Source organism: Mesoplodon mirus (assembly GCF_964341445.2).
Source record: "Mesoplodon mirus genome assembly, chromosome: 7".
Classification (NCBI taxonomy): Eukaryota; Metazoa; Chordata; class Mammalia; order Artiodactyla; family Ziphiidae; genus Mesoplodon; species Mesoplodon mirus.
In genome coordinates, this window is record NC_138983.1 from 89,030,430 (window position 1) to 89,044,061 (window position 13,632).

Genomic DNA, 13,632 nt, shown 5'->3' on the forward strand with positions numbered 1-13,632 from the left:
GCTGTCTTGCCTCAATCATTCCTACAACCTTTCCTCATCGATTTAATAAAGATTTATCGAATGAAAGGGCTGAAGGTGGGAAGGGGGAAATTTGAATATGTTTTACCCCCGCCTGAGAGAAAACAAATCGAGAGACCACGGGTAGTGTGGAGGAATTCCCTTTTGTGCTGGGATGCTCAGGTAGATGTGCCTCACTGCCCACTAACTGCCAGGGTGCTAAAGGGAGTGCTCATATCTCATGCCTCAAGTGGTTCACTGCCGTAGTGGACAGGCCGCAACCCACCTGGCTCTTCTGGAAATTCCAGGAATCTCCCTCCCAATCTGTCCGCCTATTGCTGTGGGTGTGGCTAAGCAATCAACCAATCACACTCCCTGGACATACTGATTGGTTCAGTGGTGGGGCAAGTGATCCAATCAGAGCCAAGGAGACCCAAGAAGACTTGGCTGGACACCAGGATCTGGAGTGACCTGGTGGGACTTCACAATGCAGCCAGCATGAGGGAGTGGAGCCCAGACATGGAGAGAGGGAAGCTGTTTATTTATTTTTCAGATTGTGGTAAATAACCTGCAACATAAAATTTATCATCTTAGCCATTTTAAAGTAAATAGTTCAGTGGTGTTAAGTATTTTCACATTTCTGTGAGATGGATCTCCAGAACTTTTTCGTCTTGCAAAACGTAAACTGTATTAACCATTAGACAACAACTCCCCATTCCCTCCGCCACCCAGCCCGTGGTGATCAACATTCTGTCTCTATGAATTGGACTTCTCTAAGTACCAAGTACCTCAAATAAGTGAAATCACATGGTACTTGTCTTCTTGTGACTGGCGTATTTCACTTAGCATAATGTCCTCAAGGATCATCCATGTCAGAATTTCCTTCATTTTTAAGGCTAAACAATATTCCATCATACAGTTTAGAGTGTATTTTGTTTATCCATTAAGCGTCACGGACATTTGGATGGTTTCTACCTCTTGGCTATTGTAACTATGCTGCTGTGAACATGGTGGGGAAAATAAGGAAGCTGGTTTTGAGCCTTGGCTCGGGTGCTACCCTGAAGTGCTCCATCCCTGAGGCCGGCTAGAGCTGGTTTCTGTCGCTTGCAGCACACAGAGCCCGAACGATAGGGCCCCTATGGGGAAGGAGCCAAAGATGTGTAAATGCAGCAGACTCCAAGCTCTTCGGGTTTAAAAATTAAAAAATAAAGTGGTTTTTTTTTCTCTGAAGCGTGCTGGTTGAGGGTAGCTTTAGTTGGATGGTTAAAGTGGGTTTTCTCTAGTTTGCCGGCTTGCTCTATCACAGGGAAGGTCAAGGTTTTCTCAGAAATTGCTGATGGTAACTACAATGAAACAGGCAGGGAGAAAAGCAAACATAAGAAAAAGACTCACATTTAAAAGCCAGCTCTGGGCTGTACAGGAAGCATGGGGTCAATGTCAGTTATCAACAAGTCTGTTTTTATTATTTTTTTAGTTTAGATTTAATTTTATTTATTTTTGGCGGTGTTGGGTTTTCGTTGCTATGTGCAGGCTTTCTTTAGTTGCAGCGAGCAGGGGCTACTCCTCGTTGTGGTGCATGGGCTTCTCCTTGCGGTGGCTTCTCTTGTTTCTGAGTGTGGGCTCTAGGCACATGGGCTGCAGTAGCTGGGGCACATGGGCTCAGTAGTTGTGGCTCGTGGGCTCTAGAGCGCAGGCTCAGTAGTTGTGGTGCACGGGCTGTTACTCTGCAACATGTGGGATCTTCCCGGACCAGGGCTCGAACCTGTGTCCCCTGCACTGGCAGGTGGATTCTTATCCACTGTGTCACCAGGGAAGTCTTCAAGTCGGTTTTTAGAAACTTTAGTTTAAAAATACACACTAATGCCTTTTCTCTTTCTTTGTGTCTGTTCTCTGACCATATGGTATGTTGCCATGGTTGGGTTTTTTGTTTTGTTTTTGAGGTAGCATATGTGATACTCCTGATTTCTTTTCCATACTACCTTTAAAATAGCAGGTTGGGGCTTCCCTGGTGGTGCAGTGGTTGAGAGTCCGCCTGCCGATGTAGGGAACACGGGTTCGTGCCCCGGTCCAGGAAGATCCCACATGCCACAGAGCGGCTAGGCCCGTGAGACATGGCCACTGAACCTGCGCGTCTGGAGCCTGTGCTCCGCAACGGGAGAGGCCACAACAGTGAGAGGCCCGTATACCAAAAAAAAAAAAAAAAGCAGGTTGTCAACCACCTGGATTAACCATGACCACATCCACGGCTGAATTTATATTAGCTTTAATAAACACAGGTCAATGATTTACTCAAGAAGTCACTATCCATTTTCTTTCAAATTATCTACTTGTTCTTTGTGTTATTTCTCCAATATCTGCTTCTAACCCTGAAAAGAGTATAAGTTGAACGGGAGACCCTAAAAAACGTTCGAAGTAGTTTGCACATCGAGTGCCTACAGTACACATGAATTCTGCCAGGAAGCCCTGGAGCCTGCAGAGAAGGTGGAAACTTAGACCTTGCCCTTGGAGAGCTTGTTATGCGCTCTGCCATTTGTAAGTTATTGTGGACAATACAACGACTATGAGCCACTGTGTAGAGAAGCCTCAGATGTGCCACAGACTGTGCTGGGCACTTAATGCATGTGGTCTCATCTGATCTCCAGAATAATCTTGCAGGAGGCATTTTACCCCTCATTGTGTGGATTAAGAAACTGAAGCTCAGAGAGGTTAAATGACTTGCCCAACGTCTCACACCCAGGAAGTGGTGACACTATTGGACTCCAATACCTGTGCTCTTAGGACTTCTAGGTTACTCGAAGTCATGATTTATTACCTGCTTTCCATACTCACAAACGGATCTTAGACGATTGGTTAGTGAATGATAGGATATTTTCCAAGTTAAAAAAAGGAAATGAACATTAGATGGTGTGAAAAACCACAAGACATCGCATGGGCTACTTAGAAATGGGATTTTCTAGGAACACTGACAACTGTCTTATGGAAGTGTTATTCATCTGGTACATGCCACGCCCTGGAAGCAGCTCAGAGGACCCCAGCCTCCATCCGGGAAGACCTGTGGTATGTTTACTGCTGTACCAGAGGAGTCCTGGGGTCAGCTGGTACCCGCCCACGAGAACTGATTGTTAAATGTCCAGGAATTTTGCCAACTGGTTGATAAACACAGCCATTAATAAGAATTAACTTCATAAATTTACCATTAAATTATATCAGAAAAAAAGGTGATACAAACTTAAAACTCACCTCTTCTTAATTATTTTACTCTATTTTATTATTACCTATGCTCTTGAGTTTATTTCACTCTACTATATGTTTCTGTTGGAAATGCTACATAGTAATGTGTTACCACACCTCTCTTTCCTTCTCTGTATTCAGGGATGTGTGATTGGGAGTTTGAAATTGACCGTGGAGGGCGTATTACAACATAGAAATCAGGAAATGTTATAAATGAGGGCTTGATTTTTAAAAACTTTTATAAATAGGTTTAATAATGGTGGTTCATGTAGAGCTTGATTTTGTTTGTTTGTTTGTTTTGTTGATTGCCTAGACTTAAGACAGTAATGGAGAAAATGTTAACAATGCAGCTTATACAAAAGCATGTTGTGTCTTAGCCATTATGTTATGAATAGAGCAAAAAATTGGGGAAACGTTCTTCCAGTATTTGAAAATTATTATCTGATGCAGCAACAAACTCACTCATGTCACTGATGAACATGTGGAGTTCTAACGTCTTTCTTTTTTCACTTGTATTATTCATAAATCCAAAATATCCAAAAATACCCACGAGTGCTGAGGTTGGGAACTCTCTCATTCGTCAACTGCAATGAGAAATTGGCTATGGATACAAGAGTTCAGCTAAAGTCAATGAAAGCATTCTGTGAGACTTAGCTGGCTATATAGAATTTACAAGAAAGAGTACTGTATTTCTTGTTACATGGATAGACTGTGCTACACATTCTTTATATCAGTAAACCTTATGCTATGCATCCATGTACTTTACTTTTTCCAGAGAGCTGGTCATTAAATATTTACCAGCCAATTGCTGGCTGTGCTGGCACCCAGCAGAGTGCCTGCTATGGTAGGTGTTCGCTGACTGAGCTGAACGGTTGGCAAACGGAGTGTAAATAAAAAGCACTTTGATTCTGGGGCTGGGATGGGGAAAATACATGCTAAGCCTGGCGCATCTTGTAACAGCAGAGAGTAAGGAAGTGCCCAAAATGAAAAGGTGGGGAGATGCTCAAGGACACAGTAAGCAATCTGAAAGAGCTCCCAGTGGCCAAGGCTGGAAGAATTTGAGCGAAGAAATACTTAATGAGTATTGGATTATAAACTCAAACTGTAAAATCAGTATGCATGAGTCCATACTGACCTAGATACATTAGTGAGTAAATACATAAAGGAGGGAGAAGAGATCGTCTTCCTTACAGAAGAATTTAACATACATAGATGTGGAGCTTAATTCCCACAGTCTGGAAGGGCCTGGGGGGTAGGGGTGATGGTGGCGAGGAAGCACACTGACCCCAGCATGGAGGAGCCATGGACCTGGAAAGACAGAATGGAGACTAGAAAACATGGCCAGTAGATCTCAGAAGCCAGGAGAGGGGGCTTCTTGGTGCCAGGACAAATGGCCTTTATCTCAACAGCTCCCGGGGTGTCACCGTAACTCAGAGACGGGTAATAATTCTATGTCCCCAAGAAAAGGGTAAATTATGTACGGGGTTTCAGTGTGAGAAATCAGGATTATACATTTAGAACACAGAACCGCCAAGTTATACATTATTTTTAGGTTTTGGAACTTAAAAGAATTAAGTCCCTTTGAGCTGTTCAGAAAAGCCATTCGTTTGGGTTTTTCCCAGCTGTGTTAAAGGAGATCTGGCCCATCTAATTTTCCCATTTTCTTGTAAATCTTCAACCTTACGGTTTTTCCTTTCCTTTCAAGTTCTAATCAGCTTCCTGGTCAGTCCATAAAATGGGAAATAGAATCTAATGAGAAAACAGCCGGATTTTTGCAAATAGCTTTTGCTACCCCTAGACTTGGCCTGCTTCAATTCGGTCTTGCCAGATTGAGAGATGGAATGAATGAATGAATGAATGAATGATCATCAACTAAGTTCAGAGAAGGAGCAACGTGGTTCTGGTTTGGTAACAAAGGGTGTGGTCTGCCAGAGGAAGCAGGAAGCGGCCAGGTTCCTGGCCGGGTCCGGGTTCTGTCTCAGCAGGATGCTAAGGGTTCAGCCCACGCTCCCGTCTCCACCTCCCCCGATGTCATCTGCATTGCCTGTAGACATCTGGTGACAACACAGCGTCAGGGGTCCTTGTGTGTGAGTTTTTGCTGCGGAGGCCTAGTCTGAGGCTGTCTGCTGCCCCGTGCCCTCCACTTCACTGATCTTGGGAAATCGCCTTTGATATAAAACACCCAGCCTCAGGATTTCTCATCACATCAGTAGGTCCCCACGGGACCTGTAAAAGCACAAGGTAGAGGAAATCCTACGAGGTCAGGTAGATGACAAAGCTTGACCAGAAAGAGGCTTTGTTCTGAAGGGCCCCATGCTCTCAGGTCATTCACTCAGTTGCCGGCTTCTCAACTCCCGGTACAGTAAAGCCACATCCTCCTCAACAACGGGCCCTATTCAGAGGTCCCAGGAACGTGGAAACGCCACCCTTCTTGGGGATGGACAACTAAGGCCCCGACTCTGAGCTTCTCATCACACCTGTTCACCACAGGAGAGAAATGAGCAACTCTGCTTCCTTGGAGACTGGCCTGGGACTTTTCCAATGGAAAAGTGGATTATTCATCATTTTCCTCCCCCCAGATCCCTGGTGGCAAATCCCGTTAGGAAGGCTCCACTTAGGCAATAGGAATGCTTCCTAATGTCATGGACATCTTCTTTGTTTTTGTCTCCGCCGCATCCATTTCTTCCATCTTCTGGATGGGCACTTTAATTTTTTTGCAGGGAAGACACCCTTTCCCTGACAATCCTGAGTCCATAGAACTCTGACCCTTCCACCCCAGGGGTGAGACCATAACCCAGGTCTGGCCAATCAGAGCATTCCTTGCCCCTGGCCTCAGGGATTGGTTCAGAGGAAGCCACGTGATCCAAGCCACTGCCAATGAAGATGCTGGCTCTTTCCCTGGAACTGCTACTTTGTAGGGTGCTGGGGCTGCTGCTGGCCACTTTCCTACAGGTGAGGCAAGAGTCTGTCTGAGATTGGGAAGCTAACAGGGAAGAAAGAGTCAGATTCCTGACCATGATTTGGGCGCCTGGATCCAGCTGGGCCTAAGCTGCAGCTTTTGGCCTTTTCAGTTCCATGAGCTTTTTTTTTTTTTTTTTGCCTAGGCTAGTTTTAGTTGGTTTTCTGACACTTGCAAACAATCAAATTTCCTGGACAGTATGCTTATTGAGACTTTAGCATAAGCATCACTATGTACTCAGAGTGAAAGTTGTTTTAAAGGTTATGACATGCTCAAATAAAACCCACCAGACTGTCATCATGCACCAAATTTACCTTTCAACTTATAAAAGTAAAGCAGCATCTCCAGAGAAGAATGATTTAAGACCAAGGAACCAATCATAAGACAAGTAGTAAAACGCTGCTTAGAGAAACTCTGATAGATAAATAGTTCTCTAGCTACAGCAGGCTTCAGACTACAAACCCCAAATTTCTGCTTCAAAAGTGACTCAGGGAAGACATTCCATAGTTTCATTTATTTCGTTTTTTGGCCTCGCCGTGCACTTGTGGGATCTTAGTTACCTGACCAGGAATTGAACCCACGCCCTCAGCAGTGAGAGCACTGAGTCCTAACCACTGGACCACCAGGGAATTCCCAACAGTCCACAGTTTTAAAAGAAAACTTTCCAGTTGAAGAAACAGGCAAAATTTGTAATATGCATCCGTTGTATATATAATATGTTAATGTCTAGTATATTTATCAGATCCATGTCAATGTAATTATATTATTACTATATTTGCAAATGCATATATATGTGTATGTATATTTAGAACCACATATTTCCAGCTCTTTTTTAAAGAGGTATTGAAAAGACTGTTCAAAGTTTATTTTTCCAGCTTGTCTGTTTTTTCTTATTCCTCAGTAAACTTAAGCAATTAACAAGCACATTTCCTGGCACACAGTAAGGCTCAATCTGAGTGAGTTCTTTCTCCCCAGCTCACCCCTCTATTTTAAGTTCTTCTTTCAGAAACCAAGTCAAATGAAAGAGGCAGTACTGCATAATGTTCCAAGCAGAGGCTGGTCAACGTTTTCTGTAGAGCCAGACAGTAAGCATTTCCAGCCCTGTGGGCCATAGGATCTGCCCAGCTTACTCTGCCCTTGTAGCCGACAACACAGGCAATACTGAAATGAATGGGATGGCTGTGTTCCCAGGAAACTTTACAAAGACAGGGGATGGCCCGCAATTGGCCCTGGGCCATAACGTGCCGACCTCGGGTTAAGACCTTGGGATCCGGCGTCACACAGACTCTGGTCCGGCTCCCGGCTCTGCTCCTTCTCTGGGACCCTGACGAGTGTGTCATTTCTGTGCCTTGTCTGTAAGACACAGGGATACTAACAGCCATTTCTTAGTCTGTGAGAAGTGCGTGAGATAGTGCACGTGAAATGCTGGGAACACTTCCTGGTCCATAATAAATGAGCATAAAACATTAGCCATCAGGTGTGATCACCATCGTCAAAAAAGAAGAAGAAAGAGGGCAACTGAATTTGTCCAGGAACGGCAGCAATATCCCTGGTAAACAGTTAGTGGGTGGACTTCCCTGGGCGCACAGTGGTTAAGAATCCACCTGCCAATGCAGGGGACAGGGATTCGAGCCCTGGTCCAGGAAGATCCCACATGCCGCGGATCAACTAAGCCCATGGGCCACAACTACTGAGCCTGTGCTCTAGAGCCCGCGAGCCACAACAACTGAGCCCGCATGCCACAACTACTGAAGCGCATACACCTAGAGCCCATGCTCCGCAACAAGAGAGGCCTCCGCAATGAGAAACCCGCGCACTGCAACGAAGGTTAGCCCCCGCTCGCCGCAACTAAAGAAAGCCCGCGCGCATCAACGAAGACCCAACGCAGCCAAAAATAAATAAATAAAATAAATAAAATAATTAAAGAAAAAAAGTTAGTGGGGCCAGGGACTTCCCTGGCCCTCCAGTGGTTAAGACTCCACGCTTCCAAAGCAGGGGGTGCAGGTTTGATCCCCGGTTAAGGAACTAAGATCCTGCATTGGTGAAGCCAAAAAATAAGTGAGTGGAGCCAAACAAGCAAGGAAGCCAGATAACTGAAAATGCATTTTCTTCTATTATCAGTGGCTTTCGTTTTTACCCACATAATGAATCATCCCCTGTCAGCGTGTGAAACTGCAGGTTGGACTGGGAATTGCAAGACCTTCCTTAACCGCTGGGCAGTGAAGGACCTGCCTGGGCTCTCACGGCCCCACGATGCTTCGTGCTATTAGGAAAAGCCTCCAAGGGACTCAGGAGAGCTGGCTTTTAATCCTGTCTCTGGATCTATATGACTGATGCCTAACCTTGGGGAAGTCACTGAAACTCTCTGAGCCTCAGTTTATGCCATGATAGGGGTGGTCCCAGGGACCTCTATAAAAAACAACTGAAGGGGGAAAGGGGACCTGGGATTAATGAGTAGCTCCTTGGCAGAAATTGGAAATTGAAGCTCAGAAAGGTAAAGTCAGTTGCAGCTGGCATTTCAACTTGGGTCCATCCAACTCCAAAGGCCTTGCTTTCTCGATTGTGTTCTGCAGAGCTTCCCCATTAAAGCAGCAAGGAATATTGGCCGACAGAGGGCGCTCTTCTCGCAAGACAGGACGTCATGACATTGCAGGGACAGAAGACAGTATCCAGGAGCCACGGGGGAGAGTCTGGCTGGACTGGGAACAGGGCAGAGCAGGCTACAGGGAAGGCCAGACACAGGCAGTCATGGGGATGGGGGCTGCCGCCAAGGAGCTGTCAACCCCCTCATGGAACAACTCGGCACGTCATTTGTGGCGCCTGGCTTCCTTTTTCATTCTGGCCATTTCCATCCGTTTTGCCGTATTTCAGAACAGAGAAAGACATGATGGATACATACGGGTGACTTGGGTTTCCTTACTCAGCTGCCTTGTAAGAACGGCGCCACTGTGACTAGCACAGCTTGTTTCCACACCTCCTTTCCCAGAGCTCAGAAAGCACGAGTAAAGGCAACAACAAACAAAACCCACAACACGGCAGCACACCTGACTCTGGGACCTCAATTTCCCACGCCTGGTGCCAAGACTCTATGGGATTAATCAACGGTTGCTTCAGGGCATTGCAGATGGCCCTGCGGGTTATGTCCTGCACAGCTTCAGTGGGCGCCATCCACGTGGACTACGTTGTGAATGGTGAACCTGGAGTTGTGCAGTATGGCAGCCCTAGGTTATACTTTGATGAGAGAGGTATAATTTACAAAGTATGGTCCTGGGGGCTTCCCTGGTGGCGCAGTGGTTGAGAGTCCACCTGCCGATGCAGGGGACACGGGTTTGTGACCCGGTCCGGGAAGATCCCACATGCCGCGGAGCGGCTGGGCCAGTGAGCCATGGCCGCTGAGCCTGCACGTCCGGAGCCTGTGCTCTGCAACGGGAGAGGCCACAACAGTGAGAGGCACGCGACCGCAAAAAAAAAAAAAAAAGGATGGTCCTGGGCACAACCTGGCTGCCAATGCACTTTGTCAAACAAGAGTTTTTCTTTATAGTTTTCCATCTTGTATGTTATTCTATGGGTAATTTATCTGCAAATATATTTATCTGCAAGCGGGGGCAGGTCTTGGGAGGCTTCCCTGTCCAAAAGGACATTTACAAAGGAGGCATCTTGGCTGCTCCATGCTGGTTTGCTTGACTCTAAAGCTGAGGGTTATCATGTGCTTATTAGGTGCCAGACGCTGGACTAAGCAATTTACGCACTTTGCCCACTTAATACCACAGTCACTCAAGGTGGTAGGAACTATTGTTACAGGAGTGGGGACCGAGGCCCTGAGAGGTAGATGATTTGTGCACGTCCAGTATAAAAGCCGGTCAAGAGCAGGGCTGGGACGGCGCTGGAGTCAGCCTGACCTCAGGGCACGTGCTCTAACCACTGTGACATCTGCACACACATCTGGATTCCTAAGCGCCCCGCACCTCACCCCCCTCCCCCAGTAAAATGCTTTCACACCCTCCTCTATTGGTTAGGGTCACCACAAAACCTGAACTAAATGCTTTCATTTGGGAACTCTTTGTCGGGAGAAGAACAGTTCTCATCATACTTAATCTGTATGATATCAGGGCAGTCCTCCGTGGAAACTCCATCCAAGGAGGAAACACAGCGCCCTCACCAGGGACCCCAAAATCAATTGGAAACAAGAATAGGCCGGAAGCAAGACGGCCACGAATTTTTTAGAAAAACTGGGCTTCAAAATATTTGATGAGAGATGCTCTTCAATACCTCTCCCTTTCCCCCTCTTCCTTTCTCTTCTTTTAAATAGTCAGCAGGTTGGGGTCATCAGGAAGTGGAATTTGTAGGAAGGTGTCAGGCAGTCCACAGGCTGCCCTCACACGGACGCTGCAAAGGACCCCTCCATGAATATGAGCATCATGGATGGAAGCTTCTCAAGCTGGGGACGCCCCGGCAGAGAGCACTTTTGAGAAGATGGGGCTGTGGAGAGTCCTGCAAAGTGCCCTGGGCACAGGCCGGGGGAACACTTGTGCAGCTGCCTGTAGTCAACCGAGGAATGAAGCAAGGTGCAAGTGCGTGTAGGAATAAGAATTGAAAAAATCCGTGCATATTCGAGTGACCGTGAGAGTATGCTTTCCTCGGTGTGAAAACCAGTCAAGGCTACTGCTCCAGCTAGCATCAGACTAAATGGTTTTCTCCCCTCCTTTTTCCACAAGTGGGGATAGTGTTTAATTTGCACTGACTAGCTGTGTGGCCCTGGGGAAATTACTTAACCTCTCTGAGTTTCGGATTCCTTGTCTGTAAAATGGGGATCATGGGAGAACCCATCTCATAGGTTGCTGTGAGCGTGAAATAAGGGAGAGCAGGTGCATTGCTTAGCACAGTGCTGTTCACGTCAGTGATTCCTCCTGCTGCTCTCCTCGTTTCTCTTCTTACAAAGCATCTTCTTCCGTCTTATCTACTCAAGGTTAGAGGTCGTCATCACTTTTCCCCACAATTATATAAGAAGCACCTTGTAAAATAAAGTCCCCATTCCATAGCTGTACACCCGTGTTCATAACAAACTTACTCAAAATGGCCAAAAGGTGGAAGCAACCCAAGTGGCCATGGATGGATGAACAGGTAAACAAAATGTGGTGAATCCATACAATGAAATATTCAACTGGAATGAACCATGAGGATATCATACTAAGTGAAATAAGATGGTCACAAAAGGACAAACAATGTAAGATTCCATTTATATGAGGAACCTAGAATAGTCCAATTCACAGACACAGAAAGCATGGTGGGAGGGGAGGAAAGAAGCAGGGGGTTTGATGTGATGGGCATAGAGTTTCAGTTTGGGAAGATGAACAAAGTTCTGAAGATGGATGGGGGTGATGGCTGCACAACAGTGTGAATAGATTTAATGCCACTGTGAACTGTGCACTTAAACATGGTTAAGATGGTAAATTTTATGTGTATTTTACCATAATTTTGAAAATTAAAAGTTAAAAACAAACCCCAAAATGAAATACCTCCAAGGTTTCTCCGAGGTTTGGGGTGATAGAAATGGAGGAAAATGTTCTGAGAGCAGGTTGTGGTGATGGCTGCACAACTCCATCAATATATTCAAATTGATTGAATTGGACACTTAAAATGGGTGAAGTTTCTGTTATGTAAATTGTACTTCAGTGAAGCTGTTAAGAGCAAGCAAGCAAACAAACACATGCTGTGATCCGGAGGAAACTTTGGAGGATGAAGGAGCTGTTCACTGTCTTGATTGTGGCTATGGTTTCACAGGTGTACCCATATGTCAAAGCCCATCCACTTACAAACTTTAAACATGTGACGTTTATGGCATGTCAATTATATCTCAAGAAAGCTGTATTTTACAAAGGCAGAAGAGTATTCCATATATAAACGAACTCCTTGTAGTATATTAAACTCCTTATAATATATTAAACAATATAATATATTAAACAATGCCCCCTTTGGATGGAAATAGTTTTCAAATTTTATGCCCCTATAAATAATATTTCAATAAATATCTTTGTAGGAAAAAAGAAGAAAAAAATGCAGATATTGTTTGCTGCTCCCCCTCTTCTTCTCCCCACGGGCAAGCCACAGAGTCAGAATTTCCCAGGGAGGGGGCCTGAGAACCTGTAATTTTACTGAACATTCCTGAAAAATTCTTGGAATCAGACATGTTGGGGCACATTGAATCAAACTTCATGAACTTGGATTTTCAGGCTTGGGAGTGTGAAATCCCCTTTTCTTTGATCCCTAAAAAATTCTGTAAGTGTTCCATACAAAGGATTCTAAATTTCGGTTTCCCTCCTATTGGTGGTGCATCAGAATCATCAGGGAGCTTGTGAGAATGCATATTCCCAGGCCCTGCTCCCAGGGAGGATGTGTATGGTTGCCAGATTTCGCATAAATAAAGAAATGAATAAATCAATATATAATAAACTATAGGGTGTCCGTTAAATCTGAAGTTCAGATAAACACCAAATAATTTTTTTAGCATAAGGGGTTCCTTGCAATAGTTGGGCCACACCTGTACATAACAATGATTTGTTGCTTCTCTGAAATTCAGATTTAACTGCGTGTCCTGTATTTCATCTGGGAATCCTAAGTATGAGTCCTCAGGCCTGGGGTGAAGCCCAGATCTGCACTGTGGGTCTGCTCCCCACGTGCTTCTCACGAGGGGGATCCTTAGAACCCACGTTGAGAACCCCTGATCAGGTCAACACCTTCTATGTCAGGAGCCCCTCCTCAGGGCGGCCAGTGGATCCCAGTGCATCCCACAAGTGAGCACACTTTAATGTTGGTCCAAGGAGGAAAAGGGGGCTGAGAAGCAGCAGGAGAAAACTGCCCCAGATTTTCAAAGCCAAACGTGGTGGATGCGGTGTCACGGGCCCTGCAGCCTGAGGGACGGTGCTCATCTTCTCTGAGTGAGTATTTAAGGCTGCCTAGTGGACCCACACCCCAGGATTCTGTCTAGATTCTCTAAACTTTATTTATTTATACCCAGCCTCGTCCCAGAAAGGACTTTAAGCCTCGGAGGTCTCAGTCCATGCAGGGTTCTTGGTGCTGGGGAGTGAGGTTAACACGCCGTCTCTCTGGGACACACACGACAGGTATTAATTGTGTGCTCACCACGAATGGGCATTATTCTGGGAGTTTTACAATTAGAACCATCTCATTTAGCCCTCGAGATAAGCCTGCAAGGTCATTGCTGTCGTTGGCCCCATTTTGTAGATGAGGAAACCGAGGTTCCGAGGGGTCCAATGGTTTGTGCAAGAGCGCACCGAGTAGGCCAGTGGCAGAGCTGGGGTTCTGACCCAGGACTGTGTTGCTAACCAGCCCCCATCCTGCCTCCCTACTGAACCAGATACTTCTGGTGACTGAGCGAATTTTGGGTTACGTTCCGCTTAACCTGGGGCCATACTTTAGGTCCTGAT

At 45.8% G+C, this 13,632-nt stretch overlaps 1 protein-coding gene across 1 annotated transcript in view; it reads right to left on the reverse strand.

Annotated features, from left to right (window-relative positions):
• The window catches only part of LOC309808862 (forkhead-associated domain-containing protein 1-like), a gene marked incomplete at both ends in the record, with an annotated part of 196,741 nt that overhangs the window by 165,377 nt on the left and 17,732 nt on the right, over positions 1 to 13,632 (reverse strand). The gene's annotated exons all lie outside the window — the stretch shown is intronic.